At 38.4% G+C, this 14,150-nt stretch overlaps 1 protein-coding gene across 2 annotated transcripts in view; it reads right to left on the bottom strand.

Moving 5' to 3' along the window:
- cdon (cell adhesion associated, oncogene regulated) overlaps positions 1 to 14,150 on the bottom strand; it is a 43,134-nt gene that overhangs the window by 27,730 nt on the left and 1,254 nt on the right. The window contains exon 2 of one of the 2 annotated variants that reach the window (XM_065282773.2): positions 9,572 to 9,602. The exons of the other annotated variant lie outside the window; for it this stretch is intronic. The gene's annotated coding sequence lies outside the window, so the exon portion shown is untranslated. The remainder of the gene's footprint in view (positions 1 to 9,571; positions 9,603 to 14,150) is intronic. 2 annotated transcript variants of the gene reach the window in all.

The following is a 14,150-nucleotide window of genomic DNA, read 5'->3' as shown; positions in this document are numbered from 1 at the left end:
AGCAACAACCTGGCAACCACCATACATTTTGGGGATACGACAGATTTGATTTTGAGAAAATGTATCTGTAGCTGTTCGATACGTTCACCCTGTAGGAATCATAACACCTTATCTTCCACATGTAATCCTAAACAATAATCTTCACATCATACACCCTTTATACATTCGTTCATCTCACACATTCTTCCTCCTGAAGAATCTTCTTTTTGTTGATCTACAACACTATGATTCCCACAGAGAGCCTCTGCAGTGAACCAGGAATTTCTAACCCTCTACACCCCCTTAACCCTTCCTTTCCCCCTCTCTCTCCTTTGCCCCCTTCACTCCTGTCCATCTCGTGCAGTGGCAGGGTCTGCCCCAGTCTACTCTTAATATCACTATCCTGTTACAGAGCACTGCTTTCATACAGACTCACTGTAGCCTGAAGAGCCCCCTCATGGTGTTCACACACCAAACTGAAAAAGAAGGAGAGCTCCCAAAGGGTGAGACACAAAAAAGGGCGAAAGAACGTAATTAGGAGCATTCCTCTTTGCTTTTGAACCTGTCCTTCCCCTAGCGCCAGTCCTCTGTATCTGGGCTATGTTAATCCGGAGGGTCTTTGATCACAGGCTCCTGGTCTGTGAGCATAGTTTGGGCCAGAGGGTGAGGGATAAAGGTTGTCCAGCTGTGATATTCAAACTGTGGGTGCCATGGGGCTCTGTGCCCGGCCCAACATCAGACCAAAGGACAAGCCACTCGAGTGGGTCAAATTAAAGGGGTGATGTCTGGGTGGGACAACTAGAGCTGAACAGTGTGTGATGGGATGCACAGACGCTCACATTTCCGCATTGCTTGTGCTTGATACCTCAAACCATAGATCCTGTTGAGGATTTTATCATGAGTGAATGGGTGAAAAGTCCCAAAGACTTACATCGAAATGAATCAAGCAATATGTAGGAGCCAGACTTGCAGGTCTCCTTTGACTTCTGCCAGCAGGCAACCACCTAGTAATTCCCTAGCAACCACAAAGAATCGCCCAACATCCTAATGGCAACATGCTTAAAAACCACTGCATAGAAATTATCTGGCAGCTATCCAGAACACCACGAGTTGTGTGTTTTGTATGAGCAAGCATGACTCACATATTTGTTTCAGATAATTTACAAATCTAGTTTATTCTAATGAAAATCAATGACCCATTATTCAATTTAACCTAAATGAGGCCAAAAACCTTTTCCCAAGCTTAAAATACCCCCACATATGCATATACATCTTCACCGCCCCCCATGGGACCACTCAGAGGAAGACAAAGTAAGAAACACAGGAAATAATAAACTCTCTCAGCCTTCTGCTCACGCCCCCTCTAACCCTAGAGGTCAGGGGTCATTGGAGAGCAGAGAGTCAGCGGGTGCCTGCCAGACGTGGCCCCACCCATTGGGGTCACCCTCAAAAACAGGATGAGAGAATGGGGACAGTGTCACCACTTTACAAGCAGAAATGACAGCAGAAAGGCAAGCAGGGTGCTAAACAGACAGGCCTGTAGGTTGTGACTTTAAAAACAAAGTAGCTTTATAACAATTACTCATAAACAGAGGAGAAAATATATATGTCCATAAGATCAAGTGGGCATGGTTTATCAGTTCTGGGATAGTAAAGGTAGCATTTCTTTTTCCACAAGTCCAAACAAGTCTATGCAGTGCCCCTATATCATCACTGGAAACCATCTCCTTTTCACTCCCAGAATAATAATATATAATTACAACAATAACAACAGCCTTGAATGAAACATACAACCAAAATGGGCAACAATGCAACAATGTGTATAAGCAAATGCTGGGAAACTGATGTTATGTACCCTTCGGAGTCAGTATAACCCCAGATAGAGATATCTAGTGTAAGGACTGACGCTGTGCCTCCTGATATCTCTGCAACAGATCTGGCATGACGAGGAAACACAAGCACCATTCCTGGGTTTTATCTTTTTTTATATCCGCCTGTATGCGGCAGGTTCAGAAAAGAGAGACACTTTACAAGATATCTGCTGTCTTCCATCAGAGAGAGAGAGACAGGCACCTACCAACTAGATGCAGGCTAGAAAGACAGGAGGAATTGGACCAGTCTAGAGCCATCAATATAAAGAGGTGCAAGTGGAGAGAGAGGGAGCAGGGCAGAGAGAGACACAGCGGGTAGTGGAGTGTAGAGACATGTCTAATGGCAGAAAAAAGGAAGTCCCCTATATGAGCTAAAGATCTCCATCATACAGGACACATCAAAAGAGATGATTAAGGGCAGAATAAAAAAGTCTAAAAGGAAACAAGGGGCTGACAATCAGAGTGAAACGTGACATTAAATTGACAGTACCTCTATTTAGGTAACATTACTTTACTCCCGGTGACCTGAGCAGCAATTCTTTCTGAAGCTTAAGCAGTTAACACTTTTGTACTGATTAAGCCTGAAGGGGACACCATCATTCCATGAGGACCAACATCCAAAACTGGTCCAATGCTGGCTCATTTCTAAAAAGGCTATTTAATTCTTAAGGATCATTCTTTAGCCAGTGTGCTATTCTAAAGTCTTCAGACTCTTTGGAAAGGTAGACTTCCCCTTAGTGTCTCTCCACTCTGTTTTTGCACTTACAAGTTTAAGTGTGGACTTTCTCAAGCCAGAAGACCCACATACATTCTGATTTTTTTAATGAGAGGCTCCCAGACAGCTCGATCCAACAGCAGTCCAGCAAATCCACATGCAGTTGATGTTCATAAATCCAATCTTATCAGCTGTCAGAGCAACGGCTGTTTTTCCTTTCTGTTTTCTCTCTGGAATGAGGGAGTAACTTTAGGGTCGTACCTGAGATCTTGCCAAAGTGCACGGAAGGAAGACAGACTCTTTCTTTTGGGATGTCAAAAAGCATTCACGCATGACCTCCGATATAACACTCATTAGGGAACTCCTGTGGCAAGTTGGATATCGTAGTGAAACCAGGAAAAATAAAAAACATTCTGACAAGCCCCTAGGTGTAAAGGGGAGTGGCATCTGCAGTTCAATTAAAAAGGTGCAATTGAGAAAAGATAAGTCTACTTCTGCAGGCATTGCTTGAAGTGTCATTTGTCCTCCGCCCAGATCCTTGTCAATTTAAGTAAACATTGACAGAAAATAAAAAGACCCCAGAGGGCTCAGGCAGAACAGGTCATAACTGGTACAAAATGGAAGGCCGGAGTTCCACAGGAAGGAAACAAAGTAACAGAACACCACACTGGTTGATTTAAAATGATGTGACTGATTATTAGACAAAGGTTTGTTTAAAGAAACCACTTTAAATAGAAATGAGTGGCATGGTTACGGTCATTAGAGAATACGGGAAATAACCACAAAAACTAACAGTGACAACATGAGGGTCACCACAAAAAGAAGAAAAAAGGCAAAAGTAGACCAGACAATGGGGGACAAAATAAAAGTGTGAAACCAGAATACTAAAAGAGTCTAAGAGTGAAAGAATATCTTTTCACGATAGTCTGATCTGACCCGCGTGTTAAGTCTGATACTTCTGTATCCTGAACCTGTCCGCACTCGCCCCCACAAACACAGACAGAGGAGCTGCTCTCCACACATTCCACAGATAGAGAAAGGTGAAGAAGAAGAAATAAGGTAGTACAAAGGTTACAAAAATAAAAGATCAAGAAAAATATGATGAAGAATACAGGGTTGGAAAAAAATCCCCTCTTGAAGTGAGAGAATGAAAAAGTCAGGCAGGAAGTACAGGAGGTGGGGAAAAAGCGAGAATGGGAGGGCCAAAGAGGGAAAAAAGAAGGGATTCATCAGGAGGTGAATACATGCCAAACCTCAGCTCAATTCCCCAGCTTATGCCTGACAGACAAACCCATACTGTGTGAACCTTGCTTGTAATCCTCCCAGTCAACTGAAGATACAACATACTATCTTGGTGTGCAATAAAAGGGACCCAATGTGTCAATGACAAAGACCCCAAGGGACAAAGAAAGATAGATAGAGAAAAAGGCAGGAAGGTGTGTGTGAGAGTGATGGCAGAGTATGGATGGCAACTATTGGTTCAAGTGGCAGCAATGAGAGCAGCTCCAGGCCATGCAGATGTGACTAATGAGTAAAAAAACTGAGCTTTTGAACTGAGCAGTCAATCTCTGAATACAGGGGGAAGATGAAAGAATAAACATGAGACAGTGGTGAATACTGCAGTTAGCCTTGCATTTGCATTCAAAAGTATGCTGTTCCAAAGAAGGCAAACAAATGTTAACAACTCCTTTTTGTAGTGCTGTGAAATGGGAGTGGGTTAAAGCAAGTGTGCTTGCATTACGTCAAGACTTTAATACTTCATTCCAGGACCGGACTGCCCCAGCCATTAAATGCAGCATGTCTCTGTTGACAGGAAATAACATCACTGTCTGCAAAGTGCAGGGGTAAGTTGCTTGCAGGGTGACAGGGCACAGCCTGGGTGGCTGTGGTGCAGTTGACAGTGAAAGAGGGTGGAGACAAGAGAGAAATAAGAACAGAGGCCCCTGGGATCAGTCACCTCTTACAAAGCACTGTTTACCAAGAACACACACACCCCCAACCCTCCTCTCCCCTCCATAAAGTTTCTCAGCAACGACGCAGTCTACCTCCGCCTACTTCCCAAGAGTGCCAGTCCTCAAACCAGGAAGACAGTGCTAATTCCTGCCCCGGGCGTGTTGGCCTTGATCACAAACAGTCCACACACAGATCGCCTGGTGAGAGTGGGTGGGAGTGAGACCTTCAGCCCCCAGTACAGTACAGAAGATCTCTCTTAATTGGAGTTTGTTCTGTGGTGTCTTGTTTGCCTGAGAATGGTGGAAGGAGGTGGTGTGGAAGGAGAGGTGGTGAGAGAAAGGAGGGGTACAGAGGTAAAGAGGCCGTTTCCCAAGGTTTTCAACAACAGGGATTAGAGAGAGGACTGAAACTCAATAGGGTCGTCTCGGACACTGGAAATGGGTCTCAGGGTATCGACAGCACACAAGGCCACAGCCAATACTGCTGCAAAGTACACACATAACTAACAACACCCACAGCATTGTGGGTGCCACAGAATATCATTCTAGCTGAGTTCACAGCTACTCCAAACCCTTAAGGGGACATTTGCACACAGGAAGGGTAATTCTAATTGAGAGGAGGAATGCTGGAGACAGGAGAGACAGTGGTTATGTCTGCCCAGAGGGTGTGCTGGGAGACAAATTTGATTGACAGGGTGTGCCAAGAGTGACTAAATCATCAGCCAAGTTGTGGAAGATAAGAGATTAGTGTCTATGTGTTGTGGTTAGACTTTTTTCAATGCTGAGTCCTTAAGAATTTACTAAGACAAAAGCAATAAATTGGAGCTGTTGGACCAAGAGATTTGCGTACATACTCCAGACATGTTGAGCAGTGGTGCACACCTGGGAAATGCAAGGACAGGAAATTTTGACTATGTCATGATTCAACCCTTGTATGACTCTCACTTTCAAAACTACTTTCTAAAAACCTCTCACTCGTGAATTTCGATTATGTTGAACTAAGCAGCTAAGATTGCATCTCTGGATGTCTCCAGTTTCTACACTCCTTACTCTATCTCTCAATCCTTCAGTTCAGAGCCAGTTACTGGCCCTCCTGGGTTCCATCATCTCTTCCTTTGCCATGGCAACTAAGCCAGACATACAGCTACACAACATGTTCTGTTCAGTATCTTGTCGATAGGTCTTTGGCTTCCAACCAAAAGCACTCAGAACAGGAACATATTTTAAAAGATGCAATTGTGCAAAGTGAATTTATAGTGACAGCAAGCCTTAAAATTATTTTTCACAACTAATGAAGGTGGGGAATGCTACGCTAACATTAATGACGACCTATGTCATCTATGGAAAGAAGGAAGGAAATACAAATGAATGATACTGTAATGATAAGTATTCAGAAAAAAATGGAGGGTAAAAGTGTCATGAATAATGGTTAACAGTTGATTAGTTTAAAAAAAGAATTTGAGTAAAACGCTGCTTAATTCTTCATTTTATTCCAGCATGAAATATTAGCCTAATATAACAAAAACAAACAAGATCTAAGAGGCTGAGACAACAAAATTACTCTCTCAAAGTGTGTTGAAAACACCCCAAAAACATAAGGCCAACTCTCTGCCTTGTATGTACAAGCTTGAGGACTGTGAAATAAATATCCACTCCAAACACTGCCTCTGTGACTGAATCTATTTAGGTTGTCTAAATGTTTATCTGTCTTGTCTTGTAGCCCTCTAACAAGGCAAGAGTTCATGTTTTCCAGTGCTTCCAAAATAACAAAACAAATTTTGTGGTTTGAGTTTAACAAATGTGGATGTCTGACTTTCTAACACTGGTAATGCGTTAAACACGTCATTTTCTGGATTCAGCGATTATCTTGTTTTGGAGGTGTGACAGATTCTGAATGGTGAAGGATTGTATCAGATGGTGCCAAGACTAACAGAACCTTAATACAAAATTTAAACAAAGCAATATACCTTACATACATTATGTATACCGTACATATTCCCACTATCGGGAGAGGAGCGGCGGCGTCAACATCACTGTTTCAAACAGATAGCAAAACTTTATGAAAATTTTCATTCAGAACAGCAATGCATAAGGCAGTTGTCACAAATTCATTAACATTATAAGTCTCCCATCCTGTATCTCAATCTAATGGTTGTTTTAAAGACACAGGTCAGAGATGTAACAATTCACAGCCTACTTCAGACAAACCAGTCATTAATTTAGACTCTGTAAATGCCCATTTAATTCGGTTCCCCAGAGGGTCTGCCTCTTCCCGCATCGCAAGCTCAAAACAGCACTAACAACCACAAGCCTCACAGTAGTAGTACCCACAATGCCTCAGGCTCAGATCCACCAGCTACGCAGCCCTTCCAAACAAACTCTGTGTTTGTCAGAGCAGGGGGGAGCCAGCCGTGGCCACTTTTGCCTTAATATAGTCTTGCTGATCCGCTTGGGCACTGGGCTGCAGGGAAAACCCATGTAAGATGTCGCCAATGGGGTGCAGAGTTTGAAATAGAAAGCTGTGGTGTAACTGGGTTGGTACTAAACAAGTAAAATGAAATGGCATAAAGACTTCTCACTGCTTTTAGGGTTGACTGAGAACAGGATCTCTTAAAATGCAGGGTCTTGTCAGGAAGCAGGAGAACATAAGTTTTGAAAACAGGAAGCTGACTATGCAAAAATTGTCTCCAACATTATGCATATGGACAGAATTTGGGAACACTTCAGATCTTGCGCAGAACTGTCTTTCATATAAGAAAAATCTGTTCTTTCCAACAAAGACTAAAATGTACCACACTACAAAATAAGGCAAGATTTATTATCTGACGCATAAGCCATCAATCTATATAGGAATTAAAGTTACAACAACATTATCGAATTTTACAGAAAGATAACATAGAGCCGAATCACAGTCGCACCTCATAAAATTGTTTATTTTGACAATAAGGTTTTACATCATTCTGTTAATACGATTTCTCTGAGTTCTGAGAAATGCAGGTAAACATCTTATATTGATGTGCTACAGGGACAGACAAAGCTAGTCAAAGTTCATCTAAATGATACAGTATGAATTAATTTGATCCCTTATTTTCTTTCCATTCTGCTGATTAGCGCTGCAATTCTTTTCTGGAGTTACGCAAAGGTGTTGGGAGACAAAGCCAAAGAGAAAAATATTTTGATAACAGACTCAAAGGTGAGCCAAGGGTAGACATTTTCTCCATAATACGCATGTCAATAAATTACTCCTTAAACTAGGGAGTAGACTTTAAGGGATGTGTCTACATTTTTTGTTTATCTCAAAGGGGTGATGATGGGCCATAAATTACAAAAAAACAAAATCTTATTGTTGGCTCAGACAAGTGGGAGATGGACACTGAGTCTTTAAATTCCACCTTGTTATCTGCTAGCATAAATCTGTGCCACTTCAAGACATTTATATACTGAAATGGATTGCCCAATGAGTTTTAAAAAATATAAAAACCCAACTAACCCATACGCACTCATGCCTGACCAGCTTTTCCATCAACCCCCTATACCTTTTACTCCCATTGCATAGCTTCTGGCGGGTGTCCATCACCACTACCAGGGCCGTAAATCACAGCAAAGCTTCGGCAGCCAACCAGTAATCCCTCTCCTGGTTATACGACTCTCCGGAAAGACAGCGGCTAACCTGAACTAATGAGACCTGGACTTCAGGGATTAAATGCAATTATTCTGGGCGGTGTACTAACTTGATATCACCAGAGTTCCGTATGTGTATGTCATGTACAAAAATGTCCAACCTTATGAAACTTCAATTTTCTCTGTTGGAATGAGAAGGACGTCACGGTCCTCATTTAAAACATCCTGAAATGCAGTATTGTGGTTCCTGTAATCAGGATGGGCCTGATTAAGTATGCAATGTGACGTATATATGCCACACTGCACAAGAACATCTCTCCTGTTCTTTTTGCATGGAAATAAAGTTGGGCATTTATATACTAAATATTCGCAGTATTTACACATTTATACTAGGGCTGTCAAAAGATTAATCACGATTAATTGCATATAAAATAAAAGTTTGTTTTGGCATTATGTGTGTGTGTGTGTGTGTGTGTGTGTGTGCACTGTGTGTAATTTTTTTTATATATAAATACACACACATGCATGTATGCATTTAAGAAACATTTACATGTGTATATATTTTTTTATTTTAATATATTTTCTATTATATATAAATTAGGGATGCATAACGATTAATCGCGATTAATCTATAGCAGAATAAAAGTTTTTGTTTACATCATATATGTGCGTGTTAACTGTTTATAATAATTATGTATATATAAATATGCACACATGCATGTATAATTTTAAGAAAAAAATGTATATCTTAAATATTTATATTTATATATAATATCAATGATACATAAATATGCAAATGTATATACACATGTAAACATTTCTTAGATATATACATGCATGTGTGTGCATTTATCTATACAAATTTATTACAGTTCACACACATATATGATCTAAACAAAAACTTTATTCTGCTAAAGATTAATCGCGATTAATCGTTATGCATCCCTACTATAAATAAATAAAAAATTTACATAAATAAAAATATCCTTAAATGTATGTGTGTATACATAATAATTACACACTATACACACAGAAATAAATCATACAAACACAAACTTTGATTTTGTAAGCGATTAATCACGATTATTATACTTTTTATACTTGTTTTATCTGATTAATATTGATGAACTAGATGAATATTTATCTTACAAAGCCAAATGTGCCATGATTAATGTTAATGTTATTTATTTGATGTTTATGCAAACAAAAGTGTACATACATATAAAATCTATTTTAAATTTGGTTTGCTTATGTATTTTTTACATTTCTAGAAATTGTTCACAAAACCATGATAATATTGATAATCATTGTAATTTTCATATTGTTTCATCTCTAAATAGCACACAGCAAATATAGCAATGTTTTAACACACTAATTTTAATTTGGCCATTAAAAGGGACAGTTCACCCAAAAATAGAAATTCATTTACTCACCAATGTGTTCTTTCAAAGTATGCTCTTCTTTCTATCATGAAATACAAAAAGAGTTGTTAGGTTGAATGTAAGTAACCGACAGACTCTGACTTAATTGTATGACATTGATACAGGTCTGGGATGACATGGATTTAATCCAAAGCGACTAAGAATGCATTCAAGGTATACAATTTTTACCAGTACGTCTGTGTAAATCAATGATGTACCATTTAAGACACAAGAAAAGCATATTTTTGGGTGAACTATTCCTAGAAGTTTTCTGTACTTTATAATTACGCTAATTTTATAATACTCCATAATTGCCCAATAAACATTTTCATTTTTTTATCAAAAAATGTTAAGAGTGGCAAGCTACAAATATTTTAAGAGAGCTATAGGTTTAATTCTGAATCAGTTTCGTTTATAAATAAATTAACAAATAATATGTTTAAGATCACTAGATAATCATTAAAGAGATTTGTCACTGACTTCGTGACATTTTACATTTATTAAAATATTTTAATAAAAATATCTGTAGTATAATTATTATATGACTTTTTTATGCATTTTACTTAAATAAGTACAAAGCCTTTTTGGTTAAAATGATTCTGAAAACTGAAAAAAAAATAATTGTTATAATAATTTTAGAACATATACAAAAATCTAAATAAATATATATTAAATATTATCTAAATGCAACATATATAAAACAAAAAATACACACACATTTATTTCATTAGACAGCTCTATGCAGATACTATTTCAGCTCTTCATTTATGGTCAACAGGAGCTGTGGTAGCAAGAGATCAAGATCATAGCCCGAAGCCATATAAACCTCTAAACCACAAAGCCATACGAATTCACTTTCATGTCCCCTGTTTAGGGTGGGGCTAAAAAGCTGCTGAACATTTGTGGAGCAACAGAGGCCGGGCCGAAGATGAATCCCTAAATACACTTTGACTGCCCCCTCTCAGACTGTCAAACTCTCTCTTTCATTGGCCTACCCATGCCAATATATATGTATATATAAATGATTTATACCTTTTATTACAAAAAAGAAGATGCTGCTCAAACCGCCAGGCTCTTCAATCTAAAATCCCACCTGTCCATTTCACTCCAGACGAATATCAAGCACATTAAACAAGCTCAGTCCCAACAACCGAGATAAGGTTGATATTTTCCCATGTATTGATCAAAGCACAGCTTCAAACTTGCATCCTAACAACAGACCACCAGAATGAGTGGAAGGCCATCGCTAGGTCCGAATCATTACACGTGCTTACATTCAAATTGGCCACTTAGCATACCTTTTCAACAGCCCCATGTGTTTATCATTACCCAGAACTCTCTAAACGGCCAAACATTATTCTAGCTCTCTAAATAGCACGGCAGTGTTTAGCTCCGGTCTGTTCTGGATAACCAATGCCCTGCTAATGATTTATAAATGCTCGTAATTAGCGAGGAAACACTGATGGGTCACGACTTTAAAAATCACAAGATATCATTAAACCATTTGATTGATCGCAAAAGAAATATAAACATAAATGAAAAAGCTTCACATTAACTTTTTTTGTTGGACAAATGTTTGGTTGCGAATACTGTGACCTCAAAAACTATGAGCAATCTTTTGACGGATATTACTTAACAGGAAGTACTTTTTTGTCTTCCCAGGACAAAACATAGACTTAGAGCTTCTCTGAAGATCCCACCTGCGGCTCAAAGTCTTAATGTCCTTTTGTCAGTAAAATATACAGGACAGTGTTGAGAATTGTTACCTCGTCCGTTCTTTAAGTGCAGCCCCTATGTAAGAAAAGTCTGTTTGAAACAGCAGTGATATCCGGGCATCACACTGTAGTAGCAGAAAGAAAATAAACAAGGATCTCATCTGATATGAGGGAGCTTAATAAACTGTATCAGTAAATGATCAAAGGAACCGACAGGACAAGATGTCATCCTTTTCATGGTAAAACATTGCCATGAATGTAAATCAAAACTATGGTTCAGTTACTAAGTATCTATTAAGGGTGAAAATCCTTTTAACTTCCAATATATTGTATCATTGATTCTGGCAGAAAAAAATGCCTGTAAAATTTTAGCCTCAGACTTGAGTCAATAAATGGACACTAAACAACTAAAATCAATTCTGAACTAACATCCAACTAAGCAAAAAAACGTAATCAACAGCAACATTTGGCAACAATTATGATTTAAAAATGATAAAAAAATGCACATTTATATATTATGAACCTGCCTGTGAAAACCCAAGTCATTTTACTGATTTACGTCCTGCTATAACCTTGATATATTTAATATTGACTGTGGTCATGTCAAAGATTGAAATCAATGCAAAATGAGAATGGTTCGTTCAAATCAAATCTGATGTTCGTTATATCAGAATTTGAAACTTTAGCCTTTAGACAGGGACATATATATGAACCATGCACACAAACCCATTCATTACAATAAATGAAGGATTCCAGTGCTACATATGAGAAAGCAAATTCTAACATGATGCTTGTATCAGTTTGCTCCCCTGCAAAGCTGCTTATAAAGGTTATTCTGTAACGCTTTATAATAAGGTTGCATTTGTTAACATTAAATAATGCAGTGGTTCTCAAACTTTTTCAGCGTGCGGCCCCCCTTGTGTACGGTGCATTCCTTGGCGGCCCCCCATAGAAATGTATGACAAAAAACTGTTCTAAAACTTAAGATTTCAATTAAACAAAACATTAAATCATACAACGTTGTGCTGTTGGTCAGTAGCCTTATTTTTTTAGGTTTAGGTTTAATAACACAGAATTCATGATAAATTATTTTTTTTATAAAATGTCATTAAAACTGGGGACCCCCTGGCACCATCTCACGGCCCCCAGTTTGAGAACCACTGAACTAATGCATTAGCTAACAATGAACAACAATACTTCTACAGCATTTATTAGTTCAAGTTCATTTTAGCATTTACAAATACATTTTTAAAATCAAAAGTTGTAACTGTAACAAATTTACTAAAACATTTACTAATGTTAACACATACAACCTTACTGTAAAGTGCTAATGTGGATATTCAGTTTTTTAATAAAAAAGTAAATAGCATTACCAAAATTAGTTTCTCCCAGTACAGACCAAACACCTCACATGACAAAATAAACAAGCAACAACAAAACTGCAAGCCAAATAAATGTACTTTACTTTTCAATATACTTTCGACAATTCCAACTGTGCCGTTCCCTTTTTTTATCCAGTGGATATGATGATATGTTGGGCATATGTTTCAACCATCAGTACTGTTGTCTTCCTCACTACATTTTATTCTGACAGAGCGAAAGAGCAAACAGGTGAAAGAGAACGCGCTGAATTATACGTGACCAAGCTCAACATTCCTGCCTGGACAAAAATAAAGACATGATAAATGCTGACCTCCTGTGCTACGCTCTCATCCGCTCCATCCGTGGCGCAGTTTACCACAACAAAACTACACCACAGTTTTCACATAAATGAACGGGACAGCCGAAAGCTGGGAATGTAACAAAAATTCCATTGATAGTTCAGACATTCATTCATTAAACTTGCCTTTTCCCGGACTGCGCTTTTTAAAACTTTTATTGTGTTGGTATCTTGAGACGATCTCTCGGTCTCTTTTGCTCCCAAGCAGAAAGCATGAAGGCTTTGTTATCCAGCAGTCATGTTGTCCTAACCTCTCTCTGATCAGACAAAAGACACTCACATGCCACATGTAGGCATCCATTTACGCCTCTTTAGAAAAACAACATCAAAAGAGTCATTACATCCCACAAGACGAACAATAGAGAGAGATACACACCAATATCTACTCTCAGAATCATAAACATCGGTTGGCATAAAAACGTTAAACAAACAGTCACGGTTCAAACCCATATTTCAACCAATCACCTGGATGAGTTTAACTATTTTGCGATCGAAAATGTAATGGGCCAGAATGTTCAAACTTTTACGTATGATGGCTCTGAGGTTTACATAAAACACATCATTCATGAGTTAAGGTTTTCCAATATCTTGCAAACAACAACAAAATGTATGCAAACATTTTGGGATATTTTGGCAATAAAAGAATCTCTTTAAAAATGAACCTACACTAATAACTTATCTATAAAACAAGTATTTGCTAACAAAATGCAGTAGTGGCAATGTCTTAGAAAAAAATGTTTAAATAAAAAATGATGTTTATGTGTTAATTCTGAAATTAAAGTATAAGATCATTAGGTCAAGTTATTTTATTATTATTTAAAATGCAATAACTCATTTTAATGCTGCTCTACCCCTTTGAAAGCTTTCACTACATTGCATTGTCTTTCAATGTAAGGCCATTTATTTTCTGGAGCAAAAAGTTGGTTTCTGTCTCACAGGTATCTCATTTCAAAGACCTGTTGTGTTTAGGGTCTGACCAATACATATTGTGGTCCGCTTCCATCAAGAAACATAATCAAGCTACTCTGGTGGTAAAGGAACCCCGCTGGGCTTGAATAACCCTCTTTCCATATCAATAAGACATAAGATAAGCGAATTATCATTAATAAATCACGAGAGTCAAGTTGTGCGTGCGCTTACAGAGGTAATCCAGCAG

This window comes from Paramisgurnus dabryanus, chromosome 9, assembly GCF_030506205.2.
Source record: "Paramisgurnus dabryanus chromosome 9, PD_genome_1.1, whole genome shotgun sequence".
In the NCBI taxonomy this organism is placed as follows: domain Eukaryota; kingdom Metazoa; phylum Chordata; class Actinopteri; order Cypriniformes; family Cobitidae; genus Paramisgurnus; species Paramisgurnus dabryanus.
This window is presented reverse-complemented; position numbering and strand designations above follow the sequence as displayed.